This window comes from Pelobates fuscus, chromosome 3 (assembly GCF_036172605.1).
Source record: "Pelobates fuscus isolate aPelFus1 chromosome 3, aPelFus1.pri, whole genome shotgun sequence".
In the NCBI taxonomy this organism is placed as follows: Eukaryota; Metazoa; Chordata; class Amphibia; order Anura; family Pelobatidae; genus Pelobates; species Pelobates fuscus.
In genome coordinates, this window is record NC_086319.1 from 210,948,624 (window position 1) to 210,966,989 (window position 18,366).

Below are 18,366 nucleotides of genomic sequence, written 5' to 3' on the forward strand. Positions count from 1 at the left end.
CAGGAGTGCATTGTTGCCCCCATATGTCTAAGTAGTCAAACTAATTTCTAATAGCTTGGCTTCTTACCTGGGGAATGCTGGGCACCACTTCCTGCCCCTTCCCATTCTGGTCTAAAAGCCATAAACTCTCTTCCTGAGCTAAGCTGGGCCGAGCAGGGCTTAACCTATTGGATGAAAGCAATTAGCTGAAGCTTAAGGGAACTAATGGAAACCCCTAACAGGAGCTTATAGCTCTCAGACAGGAAGAAGAGAGGTGGGGAGTGACACCCGTTAGACAACAGGTAAACAATCAAACCATTATCAAATGGTTTGACTACTTTCACTGGGAGGTGCCAAGGCACTTCTGGCAACATAACCACTACAGCAAACTGTAGTGGTTATTGTGCTTACAGTGTTACTTTAATGAAATCTGTTACTAATTCCATTTAATAAATAAGCCACCTTCTTCTCAGAATCAGCACTGTCCTCACCCAGATATATATTGCATTTAGAGGATCTTAATTTCCAAAAGTGCCAGCAGATTTTATTACAAATACTAAATGTAAACATTGCTATTGGCAGTTTAGTTCCTTACCTACTATCTGTACAAATTTCCCTGACCCTGATTTGTAAAACAAAGGTTGGCACATAATCTGTAATACTTTGGAACTTCACATAATATCCAACAAATGGATGTACAAGTTATAGGGACATGCATCATTTTGAGACATCTGTCTTATTTAAAAGCGTTTAGCTGAAAAAACAGGCAAATGTGTTTTTTTTTTGTTGTTTGTTTTTTTTGTGCGCATAATTTACAGAAGCTTCAACTGTCTAAGAGCTGTGCTAAGAGTTCTTTTTTACTGTTACAGGTAAGATTCATCTGTAGGAAAAGGTTACTGACTGCACAAGGTTTGATTTCCTGTTGGTAATTATAAGGCATTTGATTGGATTAGGTAGCTACTTGCTATTGATTGCTATTTAAATTAGCTATTGTTTGCTAATAAGCAGAGGCCTACCCAGGTGTTAAACATTCCTAGTGGGAGGTGATTTTAGGAGTATATAAGGGTAGTTGTCATTAGCTTGGCTAATAGAGCTTGGTTGCTTCATCTAAGTGTTGCTTCTAAGTGTGTGTGTGGTTGGAGATATTCTGGAGAGTTTTACAGAAGCTTCAACTGTCTAAGAGCTGTGCTAAGAGTTCTTTTTTACTGTTACAGGTAAGATTGATCTGTAGGAAAAGGTTACTGACTGCACAAGGTTTGATTTCCTGTTGGTAATTATAAGGCATTTGATTGGATTAGGTAGCTACTTGCTATTGATTGCTATTTAAATTAGCTATTGTTTGCTAATAAGCAGAGGCCTACCCAGGTGTTAAACATTCCTAGTGGGAGGTGATTTTAGGAGTATATAAGGGTAGTTGTCATTAGCTTGGCTAATAGAGCTTGGTTGCTTCATCTAAGTGTTGCTTCTAAGTGTGTGTGTGGTTGGAGATATTCTGGAGAGTGTTGCTTCTAAGTGTGTGTGTGGTTGGAGATATTCTGGAGAGTGTTGCTTCTAAGTGTGTGTGTGGTTGGAGATATTCTGGAGATAAACTGGAGGTAATCTGAGGTATCCAGGAGGATAAATAAAAAAAAAAAAGGTAAAATTTGTTTGATTTAAATTATTCGCTTCATTGGAATGGCAGACTTAGTTCAGTGTAATAGTTGCTTTGCATTTGTTTCACGTTCCACTTTTTGGAGGTTTGGTTGTTGTCTAATCTGTAGACAGTTCTCTATCTTGCGGCAGGAGATTGTATTTTTGAAGTCTGAGATTTGTAAATTATCTGGTAAACAAATTCAGGCTGGAACTGCTGCAAAGCCATTGCCGCAGAGACATACTAGGAATGGCAGATGGATTACTGTAGGATCTGGTAGACTTGGAGTTGTGGATAAAAGGCATATTGCACAGTCTGTTGTTCTACATAATTCATTTTCTGCACTTTCAGAGTGTAGTGGTGTCCTGGAGATAGGCACTGAGGCTAGTGGTGTTGTGCAGAGAGGCACTGAGGCTAGTGGTGTTGTGCAGAGAGGCACTGAGGCTAGTGGTGTTGTGCAGAGAGGCACTGAGGCTAGTGGTGTTGTGCAGAGAGGCACTGAGGCTAGTGGTGTTGTGCAGAGAGGCACTGAGGCTAGTGGTGTTGTGCAGAGAGGCACTGAGGCTAGTGGTGTTGTGCAGAGAGGCACTGAGGCTAGTGGTGTTGTGCAGAGAGGCACTGAGGCTAGTGGTGTTTTGCAGAGAGGCACTGAGGCTAGTGGTGTTGTGCAGAGAGGCACTGAGGCTAGTGGTGTTGTGCAGAGAGGCTTGAAGACTATGGTGAGGCCAAATAGAAAGCAGTTGTTGTTGGGGGATTCGATCATAAGAGGTGTGGAGATGGACAATGGTGGTCTTGTGAGGTGTCTTCCCGGAGCTACTGCTCACAGAGACAGGAGACGTATCTGTAATATTGTTAAGCAAGCAAAGCAGGAAGGGGAATTGGATGTACTTGTCCATTTAGGGACAAATGACTTGGCTTGCAATGAGGTTTCAGAGGTTAAGGAAGTTTTTAGTGTTTTTGCCAATGATATACGGCAGGTTGCTTCCACACTGTCATTCTCTGAAGTTCTGCCTGTGCATAACACTCAGAACGACAGGCGGATGCGTATTAGGGACTTTAACTTGTGGCTTGGTGAATGGTGTCGGGAGCAAGGATTTGGCTTTATTGCTCATGGTAGCTCTGTTTGGAATGGAAATAAACTGTACAAAAAAGATGGTTTGCATCTTTCTCAAAAGGGAACAAATGTTCTCAGTGAGCAGTTCAGAGGTTTTGCTAGGATGTTTTTAAACTAGGAGGGGGGGGCAAAAGGGTGATAAAACATCAATCCAATTGTCCCCCAAAACAAGGACAGAAGGTGCCTGTAGCAAGTGTGTTAAAAAATGATAAGCTTAGAGTCATGTCTACAAATGCTCGCAGTTTAGGGAATAAGATCCATGAACTTGTGGCAATAATGGCAACTGATAGTGTAGATTTAGTCGCTGTTACTGAGACATGGTATAATGAGAAAAATGACTGGGACATAGCAATACCAGGGTACTCTTTATATAGAAAAGACAGGGAAGGCAAGAAAGGGGGAGGGGTGGCCCTGTATGTAAAGGATAGCATAAAATCTAGCCTAATAAAGGTTAGTGAGGCGAACATAGAGTCCGTTTGGGTTACGTTAGAATTTGGTAATCACACAGTAACTCGTGTAGGTGTGATTTATAGGCCCCCAGGACAAATTGAAGAGTTAGATAATCTACTAGTTGAAGAAATAGCTAAAATGACAATGAAGGGGGAAGTTATCATCATGGGTGACTTTAATCTTCCTGATGTGAATTGGAAAACAAAAATAGCTACTTGTGCCAGGAGCACACATATTCTAAACTCCCTACTGGGATTGTCTCTAAAACAAGTCGTTGAGGAGCCAACTCGTAAAGAGGCCATACTAGATTTAGTGTTAACAAATGGAGATTTGGTATCAGATATTACTGTAGGTGAAAGTTTAGGATCCAGTGATCATCAGTCAGTGTGGTTTAATATAAGAACAGTGACTGAGTCACACCACACAAAAACAAAAGTTTTAGACTTTAGAAAAACAGACTTTTCTAAAATTAGAATATGTGTAAAGGAGTCATTATCAGACTGGAGCAATTTATATGGAGTCCAAAAGAAATGGGATTATTTAAAAGTTGCACTACTGAAGGCAACAGAAAATTGCATTAGGCTTGTCAGTAAAAGCAAAAAATTCAAGAAACCACTGTGGTACTCCGCAGATGTGGCCAAAATAGTAAAAAACAAAAAGTTAGCATTTAGTAATTATAAAAAAACCCAGAGTGAGGAAGACAGAATGACCTATAAGATTAGGCAGAAAGAGGCTAAGCAAGTTATAAGAGCTTCCAAATCCCACACAGAAGAGAAAATAGCACAGTCAGTAAAAAAGGGGGACAAAACTTTTTTTTAGATACATAAATGAGAAAAGAAAAGTAAAACAAGGATTAGTTAGATTAAAAACAAAAGAAGGAAGGTATGTAGATGAGGATAAAGGTCTAGCTGACTGCCTCAATGAATATTTTTGTTCGGTATTTACAAATGAAAATGAAGGAAAGGGACCTCAGTTAAGAAAAAGGATAAATGAGTCATTTATTACACGTGAGTTTACAGAGGAAGAGGTTCTATTTCAACTGTCAAAAGTAAAGACAAATAAGTCAATGGGACCTGATGGAATACACCCAAAGCTATTAAAAGAGCTTAGTGGTGTCAGGGCTCCGCGGGCAGCGGTGAGGGGAGGCTGCAATCCTCTCGCAGCACTCACCCTCGGTCCGTCGCCGCCCGCGGTCCCCTCTCCCCTTACCGTTAAGCGAGCGGCGTCCTCTCCTCCTGACACGCCGCTCGCGTCCTCCTCTCCTCCTCCCAGCGGCAGCATGTCTAACGCTGCACGCTGGGAGCCGGCACTATTATCTAAGCGCCGGGGTCACTCACGTGACCCGGCGTTAAAGCTACAGTGCAACAAACACAGTGGGGGGTATAGATATCCCCCACGTGTGTTTGTTAATACTGATTGGTGGTTAGCCAATCAGGATTCAGGCTAGGATTTAAATACTTACCTTTCCTGTCTATCTGTGCCCTGTTGTGGTCTTTGCTTTATAGTATCGATTGTGAACGTGTGCTTTCTGGTTACGTACCCTCTGGCTTGTTATACTGACTTTGTGACTTTCTCCTACCCTTTGACCTCGGCTTGTTTCTCGTTATTCTGTTTTCTGGTTCCCCTTACTCGGCTTGTCTCCTGACTATTCTTTGTGTGCTTAGCCCGGCCACTCTAAGGACCGGTACAGCACACTTTCTGTGTGTGTGTCTGTGTGTGTGTTAGTGTGTTGGGTTCCCCGGGATCGTGACATTACAACAGGGCCATAATGGAACCTGCTGACATACCACAGCTCCTAGTTAATCAGGAGGCTAGAATGGATGGCTTGGACCACCGTATGGATCAGTTTGCTCAAGCTTTGCAGACCATACTGGCTCGTACTGCACACCTGCAGCCTGCCGTCCAGGAGGCGGTTGCTGCTGTGTCCGAACCCATTGCCACTCCAGTACCCGTTCCTGCCCATGTAGTCCATATGACACCGCCACAGCGCTATAGTGGTGACCCAGCATTGTGTCGTGGTTTCCTCAATCAAATTGACATCCATCTGGTGATGAATCCACGTTCCTATCCCACCGACAGATCCAAAATTGCCTTTTTGATAAACCACCTGTCTGGGAGAGCTTTAGCATGGGCAAACCCCATGTGGGAAAATATGTCTCCTATGTCCTTTGCGGATTTTTTGTCCGCATTCAAACGCACGTTTGATCAACCCGGTAGGGTTGCCTCTGCTGGCAAAGCTCTGCTTAGGGTTCGACAGGGTAACAGATCTGTAGCGGATTATACTATCGAATTCCGCACTCTAGCAGCTGAAGTGGTTTGGAATAACGACGCCCTCGTAACAGCCTTTCAGGAGGGTTTGGCCGCTTACATACTGGATGAAATAGCATCCAGGGAACTGCCTGTCCTTCTAGATGATATTATAGATTATGTAATCCTTATTGATAACCGCATTAGAGAGAGACGTAGTCAAAGACGGCTGGATACACGGGTGTTACCTGCTCTACCCAGTACTGCATTACTAGCGTTACCCGCTCCTAGGCAACCATCCCCCGAACCCATGCAATTGGGTGCTACGGGGTTAACTGAGGCTGAAAGAACGTATCGTAGAAGGGAGGGGTTATGTCTCTATTGTGGAAAGAGGGGTCACCACTGTAATACATGCCCTAAATTACAGGGAAACTCCAGCACCTAAGGCCTAGAGAGGGGTCGGCCTCGGGTGTTATGACTTTGTCCCCTCATGTGTCCATCTCCAGACCATTTATTACGGTCTCTCTTTTGGTCAATAAAACCACCATAACAACTAAAGCCTTGATCGATTCAGGTGCGGCTGACAACCTTATGGATGAGACCTTTGCCAGAACCGCAGCCTTGACTTTGATCCAAAAGGCCACACCCTTGGCCGTTGAGGCCATAGATGGTAGACCCCTTGAGAGACCTCTGGTGACCCATGAGACCCAAGATATAGAGATGTGTGTGGGTGCTTTACACAAGGAAAGGTTAACCTTCCAAATAATTGACTCCCCTACTGCTTCCATAGTTCTGGGTTTTCCCTGGTTAGTGAAACACAACCCAGTACTTGATTGGGGTTGTTTAGACATACTCTCCTGGGGGGAATCTTGTCAACGAGACTGTATGGCCCAAGTACGTCCCATTTGTTTACTTAACGTGCCCACGGCTAAACCGCTTTCTGTTTCTGTCCCTTCTGTGTATGCAGACCTTGCTTTGGTTTTCGAAAAAAGGGAGGCAGATAAGCTACCCCCACACCGTGAGTATGACTGTGCCATAAACCTATTACCGGGTACTATGCCTCCTAGGGGTAAGGTCTACCCTCTTTCTGAGAAAGAAAACCAGGTCATGGAGGAGTACATACGAGAGGCCTTAAGTAAAGGTTTTATTAGAAGGTCCTCCTCTCCTGCTGGTGCTGGTTTCTTTTTTGTGGCAAAAAAGGAGGGCGATTTGAGACCGTGTATAGACTACAGAGCCCTAAACAATATAACGATTAAAAATGCCTATCCGATTCCCCTCATTACCGAATTGTTTGATCGTGTCAAAGGTTCTAGATATTTTACTAAACTAGACCTCAGGGGGGCTTATAACCTTGTTCGTATTAAGGAGAATGATGAATGGAAAACGGCGTTCAATACGCGTAGTGGGCATTACGAGTATCTGGTCATGCCTTTTGGATTGTGTAATGCTCCTGCCGTTTTTCAGGACCTCATAAACGATGTCCTTAGAGATCTACTGCATGTCTGTGCTGTAGTCTACCTAGATGACATACTTGTATATTCTCCAGATTTGAAGACACATCATACTCATGTTAGGATGGTGCTTAAAAGGTTGTTGCAGAATGGTCTTTATTGTAAATTAGAGAAATGCTTATTCGACCAAACCTCTGTACAATTCCTGGGTTATGTTATTTCTGAACAAGTTCAAAATACACAAAAGTGTGGAATAGGTGGCGCTTTTTTGTATTCGTGTACAATTTAAAGAAAATAGCCGCTAAAACACTCCGTGGGTACTCCTATAAAACCCACCACATATAAAAGATCACCAAAAATCAACAATGAAAACCTGCGTTTTCTTGAGTGTAGCGCTAAATGTGATAAAATAATACAATAGTGAATAGTGCTCTTAATTGCACTTACCCTCTTTTATACACTTGTATACATGAAAAAAAGGGAAAAATAGACAAATAATTGTGCAGTATGTTTAAGCTGGATTAGAAAATTTTTTGTGAATTCTGAAGATAGAGTCAAGTTCACTCACATTTGTTAGAGCCTTTTATAGATATAGGGCTCTAAACTTCCTGGCATCTGTGTCTTTTAGGGTAGACCACACGACCCCCCTCTCACGATATACGTATACGTGTTTTCCTCCAAATTTAGATAGAAAAAGAGACACAGGTAATCTGATCTGAGCGTAGTATTCCCAAATACTATAAATATCAATGAAAGAATAAGATATAGTATTGCTCACCTTTTTTAGAGCCTTTGTTAACCGGCTCTAAGTGTATTAGCCTAGTGTCAATTTGTGGGGTGACACTACCCCTTTCTGGAATCACTTCGACAGGATACAGCAAAGAAGGTTGAGTATAAAAATATATTTATTATAAAATGAATATTCTAAAATTATGTATACAGTTTTACTAGAAAATAATAAAATCTGAAATATCATATGTAAAATACAAATATTTGTTGCCAAAACGCGTTTCGCCGTCACACGGCTTCCTCAGTCGGCTTCTGATCTTCTTCTGAATAAAATCGCTTTTATGTCTTTAAATCGACCGCCAAAATCTCCTGATTTCTAGTCCGGTGTGTTTCCAGTGGCTCGGGTTGATGTCGTCGCGTCACTTCCGGTCCTCCGTACTACATCTCCCATGGTGCTGTGTGGATCTCGGCGTCACTTCCGGTGTGTGTCAGCGGTGTTATGGGAAATTGAGTCCAAAGTGACATCGTTGTATAGTTCGTTTTTAGTCCGTGATTGTATTTTAAGCATATAAATCATATGTTCCGGGTAGAAGTAGAACGAGATAATTGTAACGTTAGTATTCAGGAACAATTTGACAGAAAAGTGCAATTATTGAGATGACAATAAATAGAAATAAAATTATAAAAACAGAGAATAATCTATTATAGATTTGTCTATATTTAATTCCTTTGTTTAGTGTCATATGTCCACCTCTGCAGGTTTGGCTGGGGGTTGTTTTTATCCTTTAAACAGTGAAAAATGGAATACGATAAAGGGGCAATAAAAGTAATTGGATCCCTTAATATTTCTAGCAGCATACATTTTGAAGATTCTCGGGGTTACAAGTTATTTCTATTCTAAAAAGTGTAGAATTTGTTCTGACATAAAAAAGTCTCTGAGTCTTTTCCAATATGGGTTGTGATCATATGAATGTCCTTAATTGTTATTTAGTCTGGGGTGGGGAATCGATATTAGTAATGTGATATATTAGTAATAAAGTTTTTTGGAGAATACAGTCTGTTGAAGGAATATTTGACTTTGAATTAGTCTTTGAGTTTATTTTCAAGAAATTCTTAATTTGGTTAAGGTGCAATTGCTGTAGGCGTAAAATTCTTAGAAGGGTTTGGTTTTAAAAATTAAGATTTTAAAATTTAAAATTTTAAAAAGATCTTTTTTATAAATATGAACTGGACCTCACCTCTTTTAAAAAATTATTAAAAAGTCTAAAAGGTTAAGAGGTTAAAGGAAATGGCAAAGTTCGAAATCCGCATTCAAACCATGGGGGGCTAGGGTGTTCAAATTAAAAATCCACTTTGTCTCGATTTTTCCTAGCTTCTTTATTTCATCCTCCCCTCTCCAATTTAAAGTGATTTTCTGTATGGCTGAAAAACTTAGAAATTGGGGATCGTTGTTGTGTACCTCTTTGAAATGGTTGGAAACGCTATGTTTATCATATCCTCTCTTTATGTTTCGTATGTGTTCATTTATTCTCACGTATAAAGGACGCTTGGTTCTGCCCACATATAGGAGATTGCAGGAACATTGTAGTAGATATATCACTCTCTTTGAAAAACATGTGGTCATTTCTCGTATTTTGTATTTGTTTTCTTTTTTTGAATCCGAAAATTCTATAACGTGTCTTTTTACACTCTTTGTGTTTTTACAGGCTGAGCATAGGCCACAGCCGAAAAAACCTTTCTTTTGAAAGAAAGGGGTGGGTTTTTTGTCTTTTATATGGTTGTGTACTAGTTTTTGTTTCAGATTGGGTGCTCCCCTGTATATAAATCTAGGCTTCTCTGGTAGAATCGAGTACAGCATTGGGTCGTTCCTAAGCATCGGCCAGTGTTTACTAATTATTCGTTTTATTCTGTTACTTTCTTGATTAAAATTACTAATGAAGGGTAGGATGTTATGTTCTTTTGTGGTTTTCTGTTTATATTTCAATAGAGAGGATCTGTCCATTGTTTCTATTTGTTTAATAGTGTCCACAAGGGATTTTTCTTCATAACCCTTTTCTATAAACTGTTCTTTTATTCTTATGGCTTGGGTTCCAAACGTGCTTATGTCTGTGCAATTTCTGCGGATCCTCATTATCTGTGCTTTTGGGATATTTTTTAACCAGGGTGAAAAATGGCAGCTGTTTAGAAAAATGTAATTGTTTACATCTACTGATTTAAAAAAAGTTTTTGTCTTAATTTGGTTTTCTTCTATAAAAATTGTGAGATCTAAAAAATTTACGCTTTCTTTACTGTATTCCGTAGTTAATTTAATTCCCCAGTCATTGGTGTTTAAAAAAGTTAAAAATGACTTTAAAAGATCCTCTGAGCCCTTCCAAATAAAAAATATATCATCTATGTACCGCTTGTAGGAGACCAGGTTCGTCTCCCAGTCCTTGTTGTTATTTATGAATCTCTCCTCCCAAAATGCCATGAAGAGATTTGCATAGCTAGGAGCGAACCTGGTCCCCATAGCAGTACCTACTTTTTGTAAAAAGAATTCGTTGTTAAACCAAAAATAGTTATTATTTAAAATGAGTTCTATTCCCTCTGTTATAAAATTAATTTGTTCATCTGGATAAAAATCATCATTCTTCAGAAAAAATTGTGTGGCTTCTATTCCTCTAGTGTGTGAGATGATTGTGTATAGTGAGCTCACATCTGCGGTGACTAGAATGTAGTCTGGTTCCCACTGTATTTCTTGTAAAATTTGAATAATATTGAGTGTGTCTTTGAGGTAGTTTCTAGTTTTTTGTACGATTGGTTGTAGGCACTTATCCAGGTATTCCGATAGTCTACTTGATATCGAGCCTATGCCTGAGACTATCGGTCTACCTGGAGGATTGGTGGCATTTTTGTGAATTTTTGGTAAATGATAAAAAACAGGGATTTTTGGTTTCATGATGTTGAGGTATTTATATTCTTTTTCATTTAATATCTCTATTTCTTTTCCCCTCTGTAATAAATTTTCAAATTTTGTCTTAATGGTAAATGTCGGGTTTCCTGGTAACTTTTCATATGTGTCCCCATCTCCAACTAGTCTTAGGCCTTCTTGTAGATAATCCTCCGTTCTCATAACCACAATCCCACCTCCCTTATCGGCTGGTTTGATTACTTTTTCTTTGTTCTTCTGAAGTGCTTTTAGTGCTAACCACTCCTCTTTGTTTAAATTCATTTGTCTCTTATTTTTGGGTTTGATTTGATTTATTTCTTGCATGACCGCATTCTCAAACGAAATCATCTCTTTGGATACAAAATTATTTGGGAAGAAAGTGGATTTTTCCTTAAGGTCAGTGTGTACATATTTTGAAGGTGAGGTTTGATATGTTAATTTGTCTGTTCTCATAAAACATTTTTTTAGGCATAGTTGTCTTTTGTATTTATTTAGATCTATAAAAATGTCGAATTTGTTTAAGGGTTGTGTAGGAACAAATTTTAGTCCTTTGTTTAGAACCTTTTGTTCGGCCAGTGGTAGGGGATTCCCCGTTAGATTAAAAATAATTGATTGTGATTGTGCTAGTGTTTTTCTTATCTTGTTGTGTGTCTTACCTCCTCGTGTGCCCCTCCCCTTAAATTCCTTTGTCTTTTGGGAGTGGTATTTTGAGGGGAATTTGTATTTTGTGGGGGTTGTGCTGCTTTGTATTTCCCTTTTTGGCGTCCCTCCTGAAAAAAATCATCTTCTTCAATATCTCTGTTTGTTAAAATGTCAAATCTGTTGGAAGTGAAATTGTTACTTTTTTGTGTTTCTTTTCTATTTCTCGTGAGGATGGGTGATCTTTCCCTGGCTTTTCTATTTAGTTCATATCTTTCCTTTGTAGGGGTTGCTGCAAATTTATTGGTTCTTGGTTGTGGTGGAGGGAATCTTAAATGTGGTGACCTAGCTCTAGAGTGGTGTCTCCTATCATGTGAATTGTTGTGCTCCCATTGAGAACGTGTGGGGTTTGATTTGTAGTTGTTTTCCCTTCTATTTGTATGGACATGGTTATTTCTACTCTGTTGTGGGGAGTGGTCTCTTCTAGTGTAGTGTTTCTGGTGATTATTGTTATGTGTATTAGTTTGTTCTTTTGTTGCATAGGTGGTAACTTGATTATTGTCATAATCGTACCTGTCCCTCTTATATTTCTTTCTTTTGATATTTATGGTCTCAATTTCTGTTTTGTCTATTTGTTTTTGGATTGTCTTTGTTATGGTTTCATATTCTTCAGAGGTAGTATGGTTTACAAGTTGGGTTTGAATTTCATTTATGTCTTTATCTAATTTCTGTAAAGTGAGTTTTCTCCTTTTGATTATCATTTTCATAGTTGTGAAGGAGAAATTCTCTAGCATCTCCTGCCATTCTTCTATAAATTCTTCCTCCCCTTTATCAAATGTGGGATATTTGTTGTATCTTAGGCCTCTAGGGGTGATTTTTTCTTTAATATATTTTTCTAGGGTTGCTACTTCCCAGATTATTTTAACCTCTTGGTTCATGCATTTGGTTAATTTGTATTGACATTCTCTTAGGTCATGGGTATTGGTCTGAGGTTGAGAATTATGTATTAAAGTGGGGGTGTCAAACATAGTGTCTATATTTGTGCAGTAGTTCTTTCTTCTTTCAAATAGTGACATTTTAGCTGCCTCCACACTTACAAGGAGTAAGATATACAGAAACAAGTTCAAAATACACAAAAGTGTGGAATAGGTGGCGCTTTTTTGTATTCGTGTACAATTTAAAGAAAATAGCCGCTAAAACACTCCGTGGGTACTCCTATAAAACCCACCACATATAAAAGATCACCAAAAATCAACAATGAAAACCTGCGTTTTCTTGAGTGTAGCGCTAAATGTGATAAAATAATACAATAGTGAATAGTGCTCTTAATTGCACTTACCCTCTTTTATACACTTGTATACATGAAAAAAAGGGAAAAATAGACAAATAATTGTGCAGTATGTTTAAGCTGGATTAGAAAATTTTTTGTGAATTCTGAAGATAGAGTCAAGTTCACTCACATTTGTTAGAGCCTTTTATAGATATAGGGCTCTAAACTTCCTGGCATCTGTGTCTTTTAGGGTAGACCACACGACCCCCCTCTCACGATATACGTATACGTGTTTTCCTCCAAATTTAGATAGAAAAAGAGACACAGGTAATCTGATCTGAGCGTAGTATTCCCAAATACTATAAATATCAATGAAAGAATAAGATATAGTATTGCTCACCTTTTTTAGAGCCTTTGTTAACCGGCTCTAAGTGTATTAGCCTAGTGTCAATTTGTGGGGTGACACTACCCCTTTCTGGAATCACTTCGACAGGATACAGCAAAGAAGGTTGAGTATAAAAATATATTTATTATAAAATGAATATTCTAAAATTATGTATACAGTTTTACTAGAAAATAATAAAATCTGAAATATCATATGTAAAATACAAATATTTGTTGCCAAAACGCGTTTCGCCGTCACACGGCTTCCTCAGTCGGCTTCTGATCTTCTTCTGAATAAAATCGCTTTTATGTCTTTAAATCGACCGCCAAAATCTCCTGATTTCTAGTCCGGTGTGTTTCCAGTGGCTCGGGTTGATGTCGTCGCGTCACTTCCGGTCCTCCGTACTACATCTCCCATGGTGCTGTGTGGATCTCGGCGTCACTTCCGGTGTGTGTCAGCGGTGTTATGGGAAATTGAGTCCAAAGTGACATCGTTGTATAGTTCGTTTTTAGTCCGTGATTGTATTTTAAGCATATAAATCATATGTTCCGGGTAGAAGTAGAACGAGATAATTGTAACGTTAGTATTCAGGAACAATTTGACAGAAAAGTGCAATTATTGAGATGACAATAAATAGAAATAAAATTATAAAAACAGAGAATAATCTATTATAGATTTGTCTATATTTAATTCCTTTGTTTAGTGTCATATGTCCACCTCTGCAGGTTTGGCTGGGGGTTGTTTTTATCCTTTAAACAGTGAAAAATGGAATACGATAAAGGGGCAATAAAAGTAATTGGATCCCTTAATATTTCTAGCAGCATACATTTTGAAGATTCTCGGGGTTACAAGTTATTTCTATTCTAAAAAGTGTAGAATTTGTTCTGACATAAAAAAGTCTCTGAGTCTTTTCCAATATGGGTTGTGATCATATGAATGTCCTTAATTGTTATTTAGTCTGGGGTGGGGAATCGATATTAGTAATGTGATATATTAGTAATAAAGTTTTTTGGAGAATACAGTCTGTTGAAGGAATATTTGACTTTGAATTAGTCTTTGAGTTTATTTTCAAGAAATTCTTAATTTGGTTAAGGTGCAATTGCTGTAGGCGTAAAATTCTTAGAAGGGTTTGGTTTTAAAAATTAAGATTTTAAAATTTAAAATTTTAAAAAGATCTTTTTTATAAATATGAACTGGACCTCACCTCTTTTAAAAAATTATTAAAAAGTCTAAAAGGTTAAGAGGTTAAAGGAAATGGCAAAGTTCGAAATCCGCATTCAAACCATGGGGGGCTAGGGTGTTCAAATTAAAAATCCACTTTGTCTCGATTTTTCCTAGCTTCTTTATTTCATCCTCCCCTCTCCAATTTAAAGTGATTTTCTGTATGGCTGAAAAACTTAGAAATTGGGGATCGTTGTTGTGTACCTCTTTGAAATGGTTGGAAACGCTATGTTTATCATATCCTCTCTTTATGTTTCGTATGTGTTCATTTATTCTCACGTATAAAGGACGCTTGGTTCTGCCCACATATAGGAGATTGCAGGAACATTGTAGTAGATATATCACTCTCTTTGAAAAACATGTGGTCATTTCTCGTATTTTGTATTTGTTTTCTTTTTTTGAATCCGAAAATTCTATAACGTGTCTTTTTACACTCTTTGTGTTTTTACAGGCTGAGCATAGGCCACAGCCGAAAAAACCTTTCTTTTGAAAGAAAGGGGTGGGTTTTTTGTCTTTTATATGGTTGTGTACTAGTTTTTGTTTCAGATTGGGTGCTCCCCTGTATATAAATCTAGGCTTCTCTGGTAGAATCGAGTACAGCATTGGGTCGTTCCTAAGCATCGGCCAGTGTTTACTAATTATTCGTTTTATTCTGTTACTTTCTTGATTAAAATTACTAATGAAGGGTAGGATGTTATGTTCTTTTGTGGTTTTCTGTTTATATTTCAATAGAGAGGATCTGTCCATTGTTTCTATTTGTTTAATAGTGTCCACAAGGGATTTTTCTTCATAACCCTTTTCTATAAACTGTTCTTTTATTCTTATGGCTTGGGTTCCAAACGTGCTTATGTCTGTGCAATTTCTGCGGATCCTCATTATCTGTGCTTTTGGGATATTTTTTAACCAGGGTGAAAAATGGCAGCTGTTTAGAAAAATGTAATTGTTTACATCTACTGATTTAAAAAAAGTTTTTGTCTTAAAAAAGGCTCTAAAAAAGGTGAGCAATACTATATCTTATTCTTTCATTGATATTTATAGTATTTGGGAATACTACGCTCAGATCAGATTACCTGTGTCTCTTTTTCTATCTAAATTTGGAGGAAAACACGTATACGTATATCGTGAGAGGGGGGTCGTGTGGTCTACCCTAAAAGACACAGATGCCAGGAAGTTTAGAGCCCTATATCTATAAAAGGCTCTAACAAATGTGAGTGAACTTGACTCTATCTTCAGAATTCACAAAAAATTTTCTAATCCAGCTTAAACATACTGCACAATTATTTGTCTATTTTTCCCTTTTTTTCATGTATACAAGTGTATAAAAGAGGGTAAGTGCAATTAAGAGCACTATTCACTATTGTATTATTTTATCACATTTAGCGCTACACTCAAGAAAACGCAGGTTTTCATTGTTGATTTTTGGTGATCTTTTATATGTGGTGGGTTTTATAGGAGTACCCACGGAGTGTTTTAGCGGCTATTTTCTTTAAATTGTACACGAATACAAAAAAGCGCCACCTATTCCACACTTTTGTGTATTTTGAACTTGTTTCTGTATATCTTACTCCTTGTAAGTGTGGAGGCAGCTAAAATGTCACTATTTGAAAGAAGAAAGAACTACTGCACAAATATAGACACTATGTTTGACACCCCCACTTTAATACATAATTCTCAACCTCAGACCAATACCCATGACCTAAGAGAATGTCAATACAAATTAACCAAATGCATGAACCAAGAGGTTAAAATAATCTGGGAAGTAGCAACCCTAGAAAAATATATTAAAGAAAAAATCACCCCTAGAGGCCTAAGATACAACAAATATCCCACATTTGATAAAGGGGAGGAAGAATTTATAGAAGAATGGCAGGAGATGCTAGAGAATTTCTCCTTCACAACTATGAAAATGATAATCAAAAGGAGAAAACTCACTTTACAGAAATTAGATAAAGACATAAATGAAATTCAAACCCAACTTGTAAACCATACTACCTCTGAAGAATATGAAACCATAACAAAGACAATCCAAAAACAAATAGACAAAACAGAAATTGAGACCATAAATATCAAAAGAAAGAAATATAAGAGGGACAGGTACGATTATGACAATAATCAAGTTACCACCTATGCAACAAAAGAACAAACTAATACACATAACAATAATCACCAGAAACACTACACTAGAAGAGACCACTCCCCACAACAGAGTAGAAATAACCATGTCCATACAAATAGAAGGGAAAACAACTACAAATCAAACCCCACACGTTCTCAATGGGAGCACAACAATTCACATGATAGGAGACACCACTCTAGAGCTAGGTCACCACATTTAAGATTCCCTCCACCACAACCAAGAACCAATAAATTTGCAGCAACCCCTACAAAGGAAAGATATGAACTAAATAGAAAAGCCAGGGAAAGATCACCCATCCTCACGAGAAATAGAAAAGAAACACAAAAAAGTAACAATTTCACTTCCAACAGATTTGACATTTTAACAAACAGAGATATTGAAGAAGATGATTTTTTTCAGGAGGGACGCCAAAAAGGGAAATACAAAGCAGCACAACCCCCACAAAATACAAATTCCCCTCAAAATACCACTCCCAAAAGACAAAGGAATTTAAGGGGAGGGGCACACGAGGAGGTAAGACACACAACAAGATAAGAAAAACACTAGCACAATCACAATCAATTATTTTTAATCTAACGGGGAATCCCCTACCACTGGCCGAACAAAAGGTTCTAAACAAAGGACTAAAATTTGTTCCTACACAACCCTTAAACAAATTCGACATTTTTATAGATCTAAATAAATACAAAAGACAACTATGCCTAAAAAAATGTTTTATGAGAACAGACAAATTAACATATCAAACCTCACCTTCAAAATATGTACACACTGACCTTAAGGAAAAATCCACTTTCTTCCCAAATAATTTTGTATCCAAAGAGATGATTTCGTTTGAGAATGCGGTCATGCAAGAAATAAATCAAATCAAACCCAAAAATAAGAGACAAATGAATTTAAACAAAGAGGAGTGGTTAGCACTAAAAGCACTTCAGAAGAACAAAGAAAAAGTAATCAAACCAGCCGATAAGGGAGGTGGGATTGTGGTTATGAGAACGGAGGATTATCTACAAGAAGGCCTAAGACTAGTTGGAGATGGGGACACATATGAAAAGTTACCAGGAAACCCGACATTTACCATTAAGACAAAATTTGAAAATTTATTACAGAGGGGAAAAGAAATAGAGATATTAAATGAAAAAGAATATAAATACCTCAACATCATGAAACCAAAAATCCCTGTTTTTTATCATTTACCAAAAATTCACAAAAATGCCACCAATCCTCCAGGTAGACCGATAGTCTCAGGCATAGGCTCGATATCAAGTAGACTATCGGAATACCTGGATAAGTGCCTACAACCAATCGTACAAAAAACTAGAAACTACCTCAAAGACACACTCAATATTATTCAAATTTTACAAGAAATACAGTGGGAACCAGACTACATTCTAGTCACCGCAGATGTGAGCTCACTATACACAATCATCTCACACACTAGAGGAATAGAAGCCACACAATTTTTTCTGAAGAATGATGATTTTTATCCAGATGAACAAATTAATTTTATAACAGAGGGAATAGAACTCATTTTAAATAATAACTATTTTTGGTTTAACAACGAATTCTTTTTACAAAAAGTAGGTACTGCTATGGGGACCAGGTTCGCTCCTAGCTATGCAAATCTCTTCATGGCATTTTGGGAGGAGAGATTCATAAATAACAACAAGGACTGGGAGACGAACCTGGTCTCCTACAAGCGGTACATAGATGATATATTTTTTATTTGGAAGGGCTCAGAGGATCTTTTAAAGTCATTTTTAACTTTTTTAAACACCAATGACTGGGGAATTAAATTAACTACGGAATACAGTAAAGAAAGCGTAAATTTTTTAGATCTCACAATTTTTATAGAAGAAAACCAAATTAAGACAAAAACTTTTTTTAAATCAGTAGATGTAAACAATTACATTTTTCTAAACAGCTGCCATTTTTCACCCTGGTTAAAAAATATCCCAAAAGCACAGATAATGAGGATCCGCAGAAATTGCACAGACATAAGCACGTTTGGAACCCAAGCCATAAGAATAAAAGAACAGTTTATAGAAAAGGGTTATGAAGAAAAATCCCTTGTGGACACTATTAAACAAATAGAAACAATGGACAGATCCTCTCTATTGAAATATAAACAGAAAACCACAAAAGAACATAACATCCTACCCTTCATTAGTAATTTTAATCAAGAAAG

General features: G+C 37.9%; 1 protein-coding gene across 4 annotated transcripts in view; it reads right to left on the reverse strand.

The window, feature by feature from the left end:
* The window catches only part of RELL2 (RELT like 2), a 435,084-nt gene that overhangs the window by 393,487 nt on the left and 23,231 nt on the right, over window positions 1-18,366 (reverse strand). The window lies entirely within an intron of this gene.